The sequence below is a fragment of the Monodon monoceros genome, unplaced genomic scaffold (assembly GCF_005190385.1).
Source record: "Monodon monoceros isolate NGI ecotype Baffin Bay Population unplaced genomic scaffold, NGI_Narwhal_1 Super_Scaffold_7, whole genome shotgun sequence".
Taxonomy (NCBI): Eukaryota; Metazoa; Chordata; class Mammalia; order Artiodactyla; family Monodontidae; genus Monodon; species Monodon monoceros.
Window position 1 is genome coordinate 68,088,702 of NW_021703784.1, and position 13,168 is coordinate 68,101,869.

General features: G+C 37.4%; 1 protein-coding gene across 9 annotated transcripts in view; it reads right to left on the reverse strand.

The window, feature by feature from the left end:
* Positions 1-13,168, reverse strand: part of SOX6 (SRY-box 6) — a 691,286-nt gene that overhangs the window by 108,338 nt on the left and 569,780 nt on the right. The gene's annotated exons all lie outside the window — the stretch shown is intronic.

The window sequence follows — 13,168 nt, forward strand, 5'->3', positions numbered from 1 at the left end:
CTTAGAATCAGCAGAAGCATGAGATATATTTTCCTCTTGGCCATACGTTTAAATTCAGTTTTTCATCCAAAATTTATTCACAAGAAGTCATAAAATTTAGTTCTTCACACTGTTCCCTCACAATTCTACACACCCTAACTCAGGCCACTTAACAAGCTGTGTAGCTTTGGTCAAGTCAATCTATCTCTCAGTCTCTTCAACTATAAAACCAAAAGATTCATATGATACTTGACAGTATGTGAAGCATCTTTCACAAGCATTTTCTTATTTATTTCTCACAACTGCTCTATGGGGATAGGTATCCCCATATCCATTGAATAGAATTTGGGTATAGAAAGATTAATTTGCTCAAGCTCACGGAGCTAGTGGTAGAGTTAGGATCTGACCTAACTCTAGGGCTCTAAACGCCTTTCTGACTCTGAAAATCTATGCAGTTTGACAATCTCATTGTCTATTTGTGAAGGCTTTTCTTTCAATATTGTGTCACTCTTTCTTTTTTTTAATTAATTAATTTTATTTATTTATTTTGGCTGTGTTGGGTCTTCATTGCTGTGTGTGGGCTTTCTCTACTTGCAGCGAGCAGGGGGCTACTCTTCATTGCGGTGTACAGGCTTCTCATTGCAGTGGCTTCTCTTGTTGCGGAGCATGGGCTCTAGGTGCGTGGGCTTCAGTAGCTGTGGTGCGTGGGCTCAGTAGTTGTGGCTCACGGGCTCTAGAGAGCAGGTTCAGTAGTTGTGGTGCACGGGCTTAGTTGCTCCGCGGCACGTGGGATCTTCCCGGACCAGGGCTGGAACCCATGTCCCCTGCAGGTGGATCCTCAACCACTGCACCACCAGGGAAGTCCTGTGGCACTTTTTCTTGATTGGTGGCAAGTCCAGTTTAAAGTACCTTAATTGCTTTCTGATCATCACTTCTTGCTAAAGAGCCCTGCACTGGGCCTCATGCTTTTTTAACTTAGGTGAGGTCATCAGGCATAGGCATTAAGGCAAAAAGATTTCAAAGAACCTATACACAACCAGCTTGGCCAACCAATAAATAAGTATACTTGTACACACATGTACCAAATGGTCAGCCATACCTTATCTGTTCTTATCACTTTGAAGTATTGCTCATTTAATTGCTTTCGTCCCTAGGCTATTACTATACTATAAGAGGACAGGAACTTGTTTAGCTTGCTTGCCTACCAGAGTACCTTAAGTACATAGTACGTGTTCTAAAAATATGTTGAATTAATGAAGTAATAAGAGAGATACAAGTATAAGGATGTGGAGAGAAATGGTGTTTATGTTACTTCATTTAATCCTCACAACATGGGAGGTTTCATTATCCCCATTTCATAGCTGAGGAGACTGAAGTTTAGAGGACGTTAGCTCTTGGTCACACAGTTCTTTTAACCGAAGAGGTCTTGTGGAACCGATTTCTTGAAACCTCAAGCCATTCACTATCATACAGACAGAAAGCATGTCAGAGAACAAGCTAGCTACTAAATAAAGAGTGAGCATGTTGTTCGAATACAAGTGGCAAATCATCACCTGATGATATACGTCGTTTTCCTGTTCCACAGTGAAGTATATCTATATTTGGTGTTAAGTGTTCATAATCAGTAAACGTGGCAGAGGTGGATCTAAAATCAGGAATAGTATGGTTGGATATAAATGAGTTATATATGACTATTTTGTTCTGCAACTAAGCAATGCCTCTTTATTAAAACCGTTGATACATGGATGGAAAAGTAGAGGACTTTCACCCAAATCAGTCACATCTAGGCCTCTACTTTCTCAACAAAGCTTCTCATTCTTGCTCTCACTCTCTCTGTTGTGCTATGTCTAAGCCAGTGATATAACTATGCATTTATTATTCAGGGACTGCCCCTCGGGCCCTGGAGCAAACACTTCCTAGGAGGTGAGGAAGGCGTTCTGAGCAGGTGAGCACTTCAGAGAGGAGTATCTTTTTCTACGTGGTCTAAGGAGCTCCTAAACTCTGGAGGGCAATCCCAGTACACTGAGGACTGGTTGGGGCACATGCTCCACTCCATTTAGTGACAGCGAGTGTTTCTCCTTCTTTTTTTTTTAATTATTGGCTTTTTTATTTTTAAGCAGATCTAGCAATAATCCATTGAGAATGTGATGCTAAACCACTTTTCCTATAGAGTTTTTAAACTGGGCCTCTGAGAAGGAGTTTGATACAATTCAATGACTGAAGTAATACCTTTGTCCATTTGAGCATTAAATGGCCCGTTGAAATACAGCTTAGTTAGAGGAAATTTCAGAAAATAGTACTTTCTAATTTTTTTTTTTTTTATTTCTCTCCCAGCTGACTAGAGCAGAGCTTGGAAAATGCAGCTCAATCGCTTTCCACAGCCTCTCAGGTCAGTCTCTCACCAGTGTTAATTAAATATAACCCCCTTAGAATACTAAAGGTTAAGTGAGAGCAACATAGCGTTCTTCTCCAATATATTACTGTGAACACAAATGGCCATAATCTGTTTATAAGAAGGCTTCTTTGAACACAGAGGTCTCACTAATGAAAAATTATAAGAGGAAAAGCAACATAATGTGACAACTGTTCATCACAAAATACATTTTAAACTACCCATTTCCACATCTATTGTGCTTAAATAACACATATCATAAAGGAAATTGGTGTAATAGATGGTTTCAGCTCTGGGTAGCAAATGCAGACCAGTTTTCAGTGTGATAAAGTGAAACTGAAAAAGCCAGTGCATGATTCAGTCAATCTCTTAAAGTCTTCCTTCCCCTCAAGCTAGAGAACTTTTCCCCGGCAGCTACAAGCATCAGTACATTTTCTCTTTTTTTAGCAGATGCTGTATCTTCAGTGGCACACCTTGACCAAACTTTCTAAAATTAGAAAACTGCTGAAATAATGGTTCCATACTAGCCGTTTTAAATTAGAAAAGTCTCTTTAAGCTACCGGGTTTATGGCTCTAAAAAGTTTCATATACTGTCCAGAGGTGTCTGTAAATTAAATCATTTAAAATAAAGCTCTTTAATGCTCTATAATTAGTCTTGTCTCTCTGAACATGGCTTTACTGTAAATGCTCCTTCCTGACTCTTCTATTGTCCCAAGATTGCGGAGAAGAAAGCAGCCAAGCGATAATTCAATATTATTGCTGCTTCAGTGCCCTAATCGCTTAAAGAGCAGCAAAGACTCTACGCTCTCTGCCCCACAGCTCCCGCAGCCTCCTGGCCCGAGGCAGGCTTCCCGACCCAGCAAAGTCCAGATGTCAGGAGGAATCCCCAGCTCCTGATGCAGCAGGCGCACCATTCCAGTGTGGTCGAGCATCTGCTTCATCTGCTGGCATGCAACCGGCCGGATGCGCTCAGACAGCAGCACAGGCTAGGCACGGGTAAGGACACACTCCCCAGCTACTCCAGGAGACTCATCAAAACTGAAATGTTAAGACAGGCCCAGAAACTCTCAAAAGAATAGAGCTCAGCATTCAGCAAAAACATTCTAAGCATTTTCCTCAAACGGAAGCTACAGAATAAGACATATTTCATGATAATTCTTATATTGGTTAATTCTATTAGGCTTGAAGCTTCTTCTGGACAGTTAACTAGAAATTTGGAAAAATACATGAACTCTTTGAGATCCCAAGAATGTGATGCTGGCTTTGAACTTTTCCCCTTTATAGTTCAATTAGATTATTTTTAATTCACTTGAATATTATAATAAGAGGAGAATAAGTCATGCAGGAAAGCTTCTAAATGACTGTGCTTCCTACATACCTACATACAGCACAGTTTAAAGCAAAGAATCCTGATCAAGAAGTAAATTTTAAAATGCACTTAAACCACGCATTATGGCCCTGTTTTGTTTAATAGATAAGTAATCTGGTCCAAGTCACTTCCATCTGAGCCTCATTTTCTTCTTCTAAAATATGGGGATAATATTAAAGCATATTTATTATAAAGCCTAAATATAAATTGCTTATTAAACTTTAAAATACTATGCAATACGTATTATATACGTGTATGTATACGTATATATGTAGGTATACGTATATACATACATACATATAATATTCATACTATTCTTAAATCTGTTTTGTTTAGTTTTGTTTTTAGAAAGAAAGGCAGGCTTCCTTTGTAATATCCAAGTCACACATCAAATACAGGTTCTCTGCCAAGAGTGATTCCACTCATCCTATGGGATGTCAACAAATAGCATCCTATAAAAACTAATAAACAGCTCCCATGTCCTCACCAAATTTCATATTTACTTCACTTGGAAATATAGATTTATACACTATTATAGTCAGAAATAATATTACTTTACCAAAAGCCAGAGTATATGGTGTGCTTAATACAATTGAGAAAATGAGCCTGAGGAGAACTGTGACTGTTCTAGCCAGAAGTGACTGACTAGAATAAAAGTCTTAGTTTTGAAGATCAAAGCGAAGCAAAGAACTCAGGATAAACAATCATATAGGTCTCAGTCTTTTTAAACCTGCACATACAGGTTCAGGTGGACAGGTAGATAGGTAGGTGGGATATTTCTGTTAAGACGAGTAAGATTTGCAATCCCAACTCTTTATTAAATATTTCTTTCCCTATTTTCTCTTTCCCCAGCTAGCATGTAAACTCCCTAGGACAAAGACTTTGTTTTACACAGGTTTTCTAAACCTCAGCACTACTGATAGCTGGGACTGGATAATTTTTGTTTGTGAGGGGCTAAACTGTGCATTGTAAGATATTCAACAGCATCCTTGACCTCTACCCACTAGATGCCAGTAGCATCTCCACCCCCACCCCAAGTCATAACAATCAAAACTGTCTCTAGACGCTGTCAACTGAACTCTGGTGGGCAACATTGCCTCCGGTTGAGGACTACTGGTCTAGAACAGTACCTGGCACATTATAGCCACTAAATAAATACTTGTTAAATAACTGAATAAGTAAATTCATTGTTTCGATTTTCACACAAACTTTTTCAAATTTCCTGAGCATGATCATTTATAAGTTTTCTTTTTAAAAAAAGATTTTGATGCAACTCCAAGAGACAATAAATTTCATGACATTGTCACAGTCATTCAAAGCTAACAGGTATAATTTCAAGTAATAGGAATTTTAAAAGAAAAGATGTAATACTTCATTATTTGTTTAATTTAAATGAATAAGTGAATTAGAGTGAAAACTGATAAATATCCCCCAAATGGATTTTCTAGATTAAAAGCAACTCTGTTCTAATCTGGCTTCAAATGAGCACTGTATGTTTGCACTTCGGAGGGTTTGAGATAGTTAACACATACACATTTTAAGCAATAAAACTTGTATCCATATCTATCTTTTTTTTTTTTTTTTTTTTTGCGGTACGCGGGCCTCTCACTGCTGTGGCCTCTCCCGTTGCGGAGCACAGGCTCTGGACGCGCAGGCTCAGCAGCCATGGCTCACGGGCCCAGCCGCTCCGCGGCATGTGGGATCTTCCTGGACCGGGGCACGAACCCGCGTCCCCTGCATCGGCAGGCGGACTCTCAACCACTGCGCCACCAGGGAAGGCCCCATATCTATCTTTTTTTTTTTTTTTTTTAGTTCATTCTGCTCCAGAGTAAACTGCATTAGGGAAATTACTGATACCAAGGATCATGGTCTAGGTTAATATATATTATGACATCAAAGGTTGTTTACAGGTATTATAGCTGGTGCTATAAGAGAAACACACAGTAAGAAATGAACTCAGTGCAGTATACTGGAAATTAAGAATTTTCACTGAGTCTTTACTTCACCAAATGACCAAGAGGGTGGAAGCCTTGGGAAATAAATTTAGCTGTTCCCTCCATTTTTGTCTATTAAAAGGAAATGTAAATATTTAGCTAAACCAGCATTAAATGACTGTAAATATAAAGGAATTGGTACTTATACAGCTGGAAAAAAAAGAATGTTAAATTAATTCCTCTCAGTGTGACTCAAGATGGCTGTACTGATGTCACCAGTTATGAAAGGAAAGAAAGAAGGAAACATATGACTTTTTTATCCATACAGCAACCAGTACAGTAGATGTTTAATACACAGTAGGTGTTTAGTGCTTGTTTACATTTAATAGAGAAAATAATCCATTATTAGTGCCATTTAGGCTTGGAAGATATATAAGGGAATCTGGTTATTATCTTAATCCTAATGATCTAGAACAGTCAAAATAAAGCAAGATGGTTTCAAATCAGTACAGAGAGCTTAAATTGTTATAAATATTCCCTGAATTTCCATTTTATATGGATTTGCATAAACATGCATACCTGTAGGATATGAACTTTTCTACAAGTAAAACAGAAAGGAAGAATTGGCAGAATAGTAGTAAGTATCTGCTAGCTCTACTGGTCAGAAGTTTTATCCCTCACTGGGGCACACCTATGAGGGGAATCTATCCAGCTTCTCAACCCTTTTTAATTAAAATATCACTTAAAAATACTTTTGGGGCTTCCCTGGTGGCGCAGTGGTTGAGAGTCTGCCTGCCAATGCAGGGTACACGGGTTCGTGCCCCGGTCCGGGAAGATCCCACATGCCGTGGAGCGGCTGGGCCCATGACCCATGGCCGCTGAGCCTGCGCATCCGGAGCCTGTGCTCCACAATGGGAGAGGCCACAACAGTGAGAGGCCCGCGTACCACAAAAAAAAAAAACAAAAAAATCCTTTTGGATTAGAAGAATTAAAATTGTTAAAATGTCCATGCTACTCAAAGTGATCTACAGATTCAATGCAATCCCTATCAAAGTCCCAATGGAATTTTTTACAGAAATAAAAAAAAATCCTAAAATTCACATGTAACCACAAAAGACCCCAAATATCCAAAGCAAACTTGAACAAGAACTAGAGGCCTCACACCTCTTGATTTCAAAATATATCACAAAGCTATAGTAATAAAAAAAATGATACTGACATACAATGACATATAGACCAATGGGAACAGAATAGAGAGCCCAGAAATAAGCCTACACAAATACAGTCAAATGATCTTTGACAATGGTAACAAGAATACCCAGTGGGGAAAGGATAGTCTCTTCAATAAATGGCATTGGGAAAACTGAATATTCACAAGCAAAATAATGAAATTGTACCTTTATCTTAAACCATACAAAAAAATATTACCTTGAAATGGAAGACTTAAATGTAAAAGACTTAAATGTAAGGCCTGAAACTTTTGGATATATCTCCAAAGGAATTGATATCAAGATTTCAAAGAGGTATCTTCACTCCGATGTTCACTGCAGCATTATTCACAATAGTTAAGGCATGAAAGCAACCTAAACGTCCATTGATGGATGAATGGATAAAGAAAATGTAATATGTACATAAAATGGAATATTATTGAGCCTTAAAGAAGAAGGAGGAAATTCTGCCATTTGCAACAACATGGATGAACTTGGAAGACATTATGCTAAGTTAAACCAGACACAGAAGATAAATACTATGTGATACCACTTATATGAGGAATCTAAAATAGTCAAACTCATAGAATCAGAGAGTAGAATGGTGGTTGCCAGGGGGTGGGAGAGGGGAAATGGGAAGTATTAGTCAAGGGCACAAAGTTTCAGTTATGCAAAGTAAGTAAATCCTAGACATCTACTGTATAACATAAAGCCTATAGTTAATAACACTGTATTGTATATTTAAAAACTCGCTAAGAGGGTAGATCTTACGTTAAATGTTCTTATCACACAAAATAGTAATAATAATAATTATTATTATTATAATAATGGTGAGAGGAAACTTCTGTAGGTGATGGGTGTTTACGGCATAGACTGTGGTATGGTTTCACAGGTACATACTTATCTCCAAACTCATCCAGTTGTATATATTAAGTATGTACAGCTTTTGTATGTCACTCATACTTCAATAAAATGGTTTAAAAATGTTTTTGTTCTGCTCAGTCTCTTCTGTTACGCAACATGTCAAAATATTTCATCACATCTTTTTCTGATTTAAATTTCCTGAATGTTGCATATCCTGACTTATTCTGTGGTTGGAAACTGGAGTGAAGCATTTTCTAAAACACTAGAATGTTTTGCTTTCAAACCTTCCCCTATGTTCTTAATCACATCATCTCTCTTAATTTCAAGGTAGCTCATTATAACACATAAGCATACAATATATGATACATGATACCAACCAAACAATACCTCAAAACTCCAGTTTGGTAAAAACAGGAATAGAAATACCTGTCATTATTTTAGAAACCACTGCATGTTACAAGCAGTCTGTTTAAATACAAGTATTCAGATACTGGGAGTTCCCTGTTGTGTGTATTAATTAGTGAGGCTGGAGCTAAATGAATGTTGGTGGAGATGTTACATGAGGAAAGATAGAGGATGGCACTGATTTTGTAATTCCAAGGTCTTGGACTCCTACTAAACCATCTCTGTGAGTACAGCTAACCATCCCATCAATCAAATAACTTAAACACAGTGATTAACAGAGCTTGGTGAGAAGAGCCATACTCTCTCAACTTTTAGATACTACCTGAAAATCAACTGAAGACAAAATTTCTAAGAGAAAATCAAGTTTACCCAATGTTTTAAGTGCTAGTAATGTTGTAAATGGTAGTATAAACTTATTCTGCTTCATTGAATAAAATAAGTCAGATTTCCAAACACTAGGAAATGTCTTAATATTTTGCATCCTTCTCTGATCTGCCTATATTTTGTTAATCTCCATCAAGATTCACTTGACACCTGCCATTTTTCTTAAGAAGCCTACCTAGAAATGAAAAGTTGTTTACATGAAATAATCCCTCCTAAAGACAGAGCACTTGGCTGAACATATCCAAAAAAAAAAAAAAATTTCCAAAGAAGCTTGAGTCCCAGACTGCCACCAAAAGAGGGAATTCATTAATTCATTCATTTTACCAACTACTGTCCCAGGCAACATTGAAGATTCAACAGTAAACAAAATAGACAAAAATCCCTGAATTCAGTGACACATTCTGAATCAGAGCTAGATCAGAGTAGATCAGAGCTGCCCCTCAGAAGCACTTAGGCAGCAAAGCCAGAGTAGAAATGACTGCTCATTGGGACGTTGGTAAGGTTTTTCCTATTCTGATAATGAATTTTTGTGGAAATCTAATACATGCCCCGTTAACCCATTTACTATTCACAACAACCCTGGGAATAAATATTATCCCCTTTTTACAATGAACAAACTGAAAAAAGAAGGTTATTTGAGAACAGTATAGGACAACATAGCAAGTAATAGCGGAAACTCTAATCCAAGATTCTGTTTCCAAAATGGAGCTCATTCCATTAGTCCACAGCTCATCTAATCAACGGTCCTTCCAAATTCCATCACACTCTTAAAGTCAAAGTAGGTGAGAAAAGGCTGATTATGAGAAAAGCAAGCATTTCCCCTCAAAGCACAACCCCCTGGTTGGCATCCTCAGAACAAGCTTTGAATCAGTGCATTCCTTTTTCTCTATCAGGTAGCTAGTAATAGGTCACTCTGATCAACTCTTTATTCACCCCTCTATTAGAAATCACAACCTCCAAAGCCCACTCAGCCCAGCTAACTCACCCTCTCATTTCTCCACAGAACTGAGGCATGTTTACGATTTCAAACAAGAAGACAGGGTTTGAGCCAGAGAAGAGCATCTATATATAATATCATAAAGATTCAGGCTGGAACTAAAATAGAAATGGAGCATTCTCAATGTTGATGGGCACTTCTTCACTTTCCAGTTGTAGCATGAAAACTGACAATATCATTTAAATAAAATATGTGTTTGTATTCACTTTTGCAAAATTTCAATTGTTCTCCTCCATCTTTGCAAACTTCGCAAGACTTTAATAGTTTCATTTAAGAATAACTTATGGTTGATTGATAGGTTTTTCTAGTGTTTTAAGGCTCTGATTATACTCCTTTCCTCAAATCTTCCCAAAACTACACATAATACCCATCAAATAAAAGTGAAAATATATTTATATTGATTTTTTTAATTTTCATATTTACTTCCTTTCATTTAGGCTACCACCCATACTGTCATTATAAGAACTTGGTTAAAATATGTTCCAACTAAAGCTTGGTAGTCTTTGAATGCTAGATAAAAATCATTCTCTGCAGCTAATGAAGACAGAAACTCTGCCTGTAACAATATTAAGTTTGTTTTCTCTGGTGATTCAGAGAGGTGAGCAATCTGTCAGTAATACATTGAGTGAAATTACTTGTCTTGTAGGAATAACTGCTGACAGTCACTTTATTTCAGGGCTGACCCAAACATCTCCCTGCTGACAAACAAATTACTATGTCTAACTTTGAAAAGGTAACTAGCTTGTTTCTAATTTTGATTGGTCTCTCAGAATCCCTTATTCATACACTCAGTCCCATCCTTCACTGTATTAAAAAAAAAAAAAAAAGCAACAAAAAGTGTTTTGGGGGGACAGGTTTGAATTAATGAGTTAAAAAAAAAGTAAAGGAAGAAAACCCTATCGTTTGGAACTAAGAAAAAGAACTGTTATTGCTTCATTCCAAGACTGTTACACAGATAAAACTAGTAAGTGTGTCTACTCTACATTAAGACTGGCAGTGCCACCAATGACTGACTGGGTGAGTGAACACATTACCGAGACAGTATTGTAGGAATTAATTTTCTTCAATAAAGTGATTTTTAAGGCTCATGTATTTCACAATCTAAACATATGTCACTGTTTCATAAACAAAATAGATGGATTAAAATAATACATTACCAATATGCTGACATGTGGAGATATTTTAATTAGAAATTCTTAAACTGTGTGATATTTAGCTGTTGTATTTGCTAAAGAGAAGCATGCATCATTTAATAAGAAAGCATGAGACAGGTGCATTACTTTGCATGATATGGTACCAGATTGTATTTAATATAAACTATGAGGCAACATTACTTCCAATTAAAAAACAAAACCAAATTACTTTAGGTACCTATCACATTGAAAGTAACAACAAAAAATGAATCAGTACATTAAAATCACTCTTTCGTTTAAAAAAAAGTGTCATTCTGAGCTTAGTTTCTGAGACAATATTTCTTCAGAACAATCTAACATCATAGCTATTTAAAGGCCATATTTACATGACTGCCTCATTATACTGGTCCCCCCCTTTTGACTTACTTGAAGGACCAATGCTAACATAGCTGAGGAAAGCAAATGGCAACTGGTCCTGAAATTTATACGGGTAGAGAACTGGAATAAGTAGAAATATAATATATTGTTTACTGTAGCAAGTGCCCTCTGTTCTCTAAAGGTCAAAAGCACTGTAACCTTAGAGTTACAGTTTCTGATTGTTCCAAGGGTTAAATACATTATCAAAATTAATGGTTCAAGCCCCTCAACCTTCAGATATATGAGTATTCATGCCTCCATCTGCTGAACTGTTCAACTAAAAATAGCATTCTTTGGCCTTCTCTCTCCTAATATCGTGCCCCTGAGGCAGAGAAAACTATGCCTTAGATCAGCACGGAGTACCAAAAAAAAACCAAAAAGCAAAAAAACTTTTGTGTCTTTCTTATTTTAAAGAAAGAAAGAACTGGAATATACTAACGTAAGGAGGATCTCTCCACTTTAAATACCTTTTCTCTACCTGATAACAAAATTTCAGGCTTCCAGAGTATAACTATACTGTTAAGATTACCCAGGCTCATTAATGTTAAAAGTGACAACCTTTGAAGGACAAGTTAACTGTACATCAGGTAGAGAGAACCATTTCTGAGCAATGCAGCAGGGTGTGTGTGGAGGTGGTGGTGGTATATATGTGTTATGGTCTTTCTTCCTAAGAATCTCTGATTAGAAATAAAACCTATTAACATAATTGTAATGCTTAGTATCCACAATTTATCATAATCCTATCCACAGTTGACACAGCTGTGACATTTAGCTTGTCAAAGGAATGGAGAAAACCCTGGCTAGAAAAGAAAGTAGACTTTAAAATCAATAAAGCAAGATATTATTAAATTTTCTCTCTACTTTTGCTCAAGATTTAAAATGTTAGTGTCTATAGCAGGTTAGATATGGGTGTCCACTGTGCAGTTCATGGAAGTCCCAATAAACATGCTATACTCATACCAGGATAGTTTGAGAAACCTGCCTTTCAAACCAGGTCAATCTTTTCTAAGCAAAGGTTTCCTGACATGCAAGGAAAGGTACAAAAAGTGGAAGCTAGAGAACAGAGCAAGAATAAAAAAACAACAACAAAACCCAGGAAACTCTCAAACCACCCCAAACTTACACTGCAAAGCTATGAGGGCCCCCTGCCTTACCAGATTCTGTATTTAGTCTCATTAAAGTGGCAGGCATGTGGCATATGTTGTGCTCCTAGATCCGCATTGCTACAGCACTACACGGATCTGGCACTCACATATATGACATCATGGTTTCCAGAAACCCAACAGAAGCCAGATTTGATAGCATCAGAGGTCTGTGATGGTGGGGGGAAGAGAAGTCAACCTAAGTGAAAATTAGTAAAAGAAGACACTGGGTAGAAAACTGGCTAAGGGAAGGTTGATGGGATAGAACCCAACACCTCAAGAGAAAATAAAAGTCAAGAGGAGAGGAAGTTTTTAATTTGAGCCAAGGCCACTTGCTTTTACATTCTTTCAAGCACTTAAAAATTTAACAAAGTACCTGTCCTGTGTAGGTAAGCTTGCTAACTGTCATCACACAGAAAGGCTCGTTCTTAACGTCCAGTTATCTCACTGCTTGCCAATCCTAAGCACAGTAGATTTTTAGAACGTCCAGAAATATGGCACCTTCTCTACAGCCAAAAGAAAGCCTTAGAAAAGACATCCCTTCCGGCTGTACAGAAGACAGCAGATATTCTAACAGTATATGCCTTGTCATGTCTGGGTGGAAACCCCCTATATACTTCTTATAATCAAAGGGAAAGGGAAAGGAAGAAGGCAAGCAACAAGGTCTGAACTCCTCCTTAGGCTACTTCCAAGGTGTCCTTTGATCTTGTCCTCTTCCTTCTTCTTAGAAGTGAGCTTTCTCTATCATTTTCCAAAAATGCAGATTTAAAAGCAACAGAGAAGATAATGTCAAAGGGACACTTTATTGATCACATAGTAGTTGATATGTATAGACAGGCAGAGCCAATAGGAGCTGAATATACAACTTTGTTAGATGTAATTGTTTTCTTCTTTTTAAACTGGGTTTACCATCCTAGGTTAGAACATAAATGTAGTATTAGATC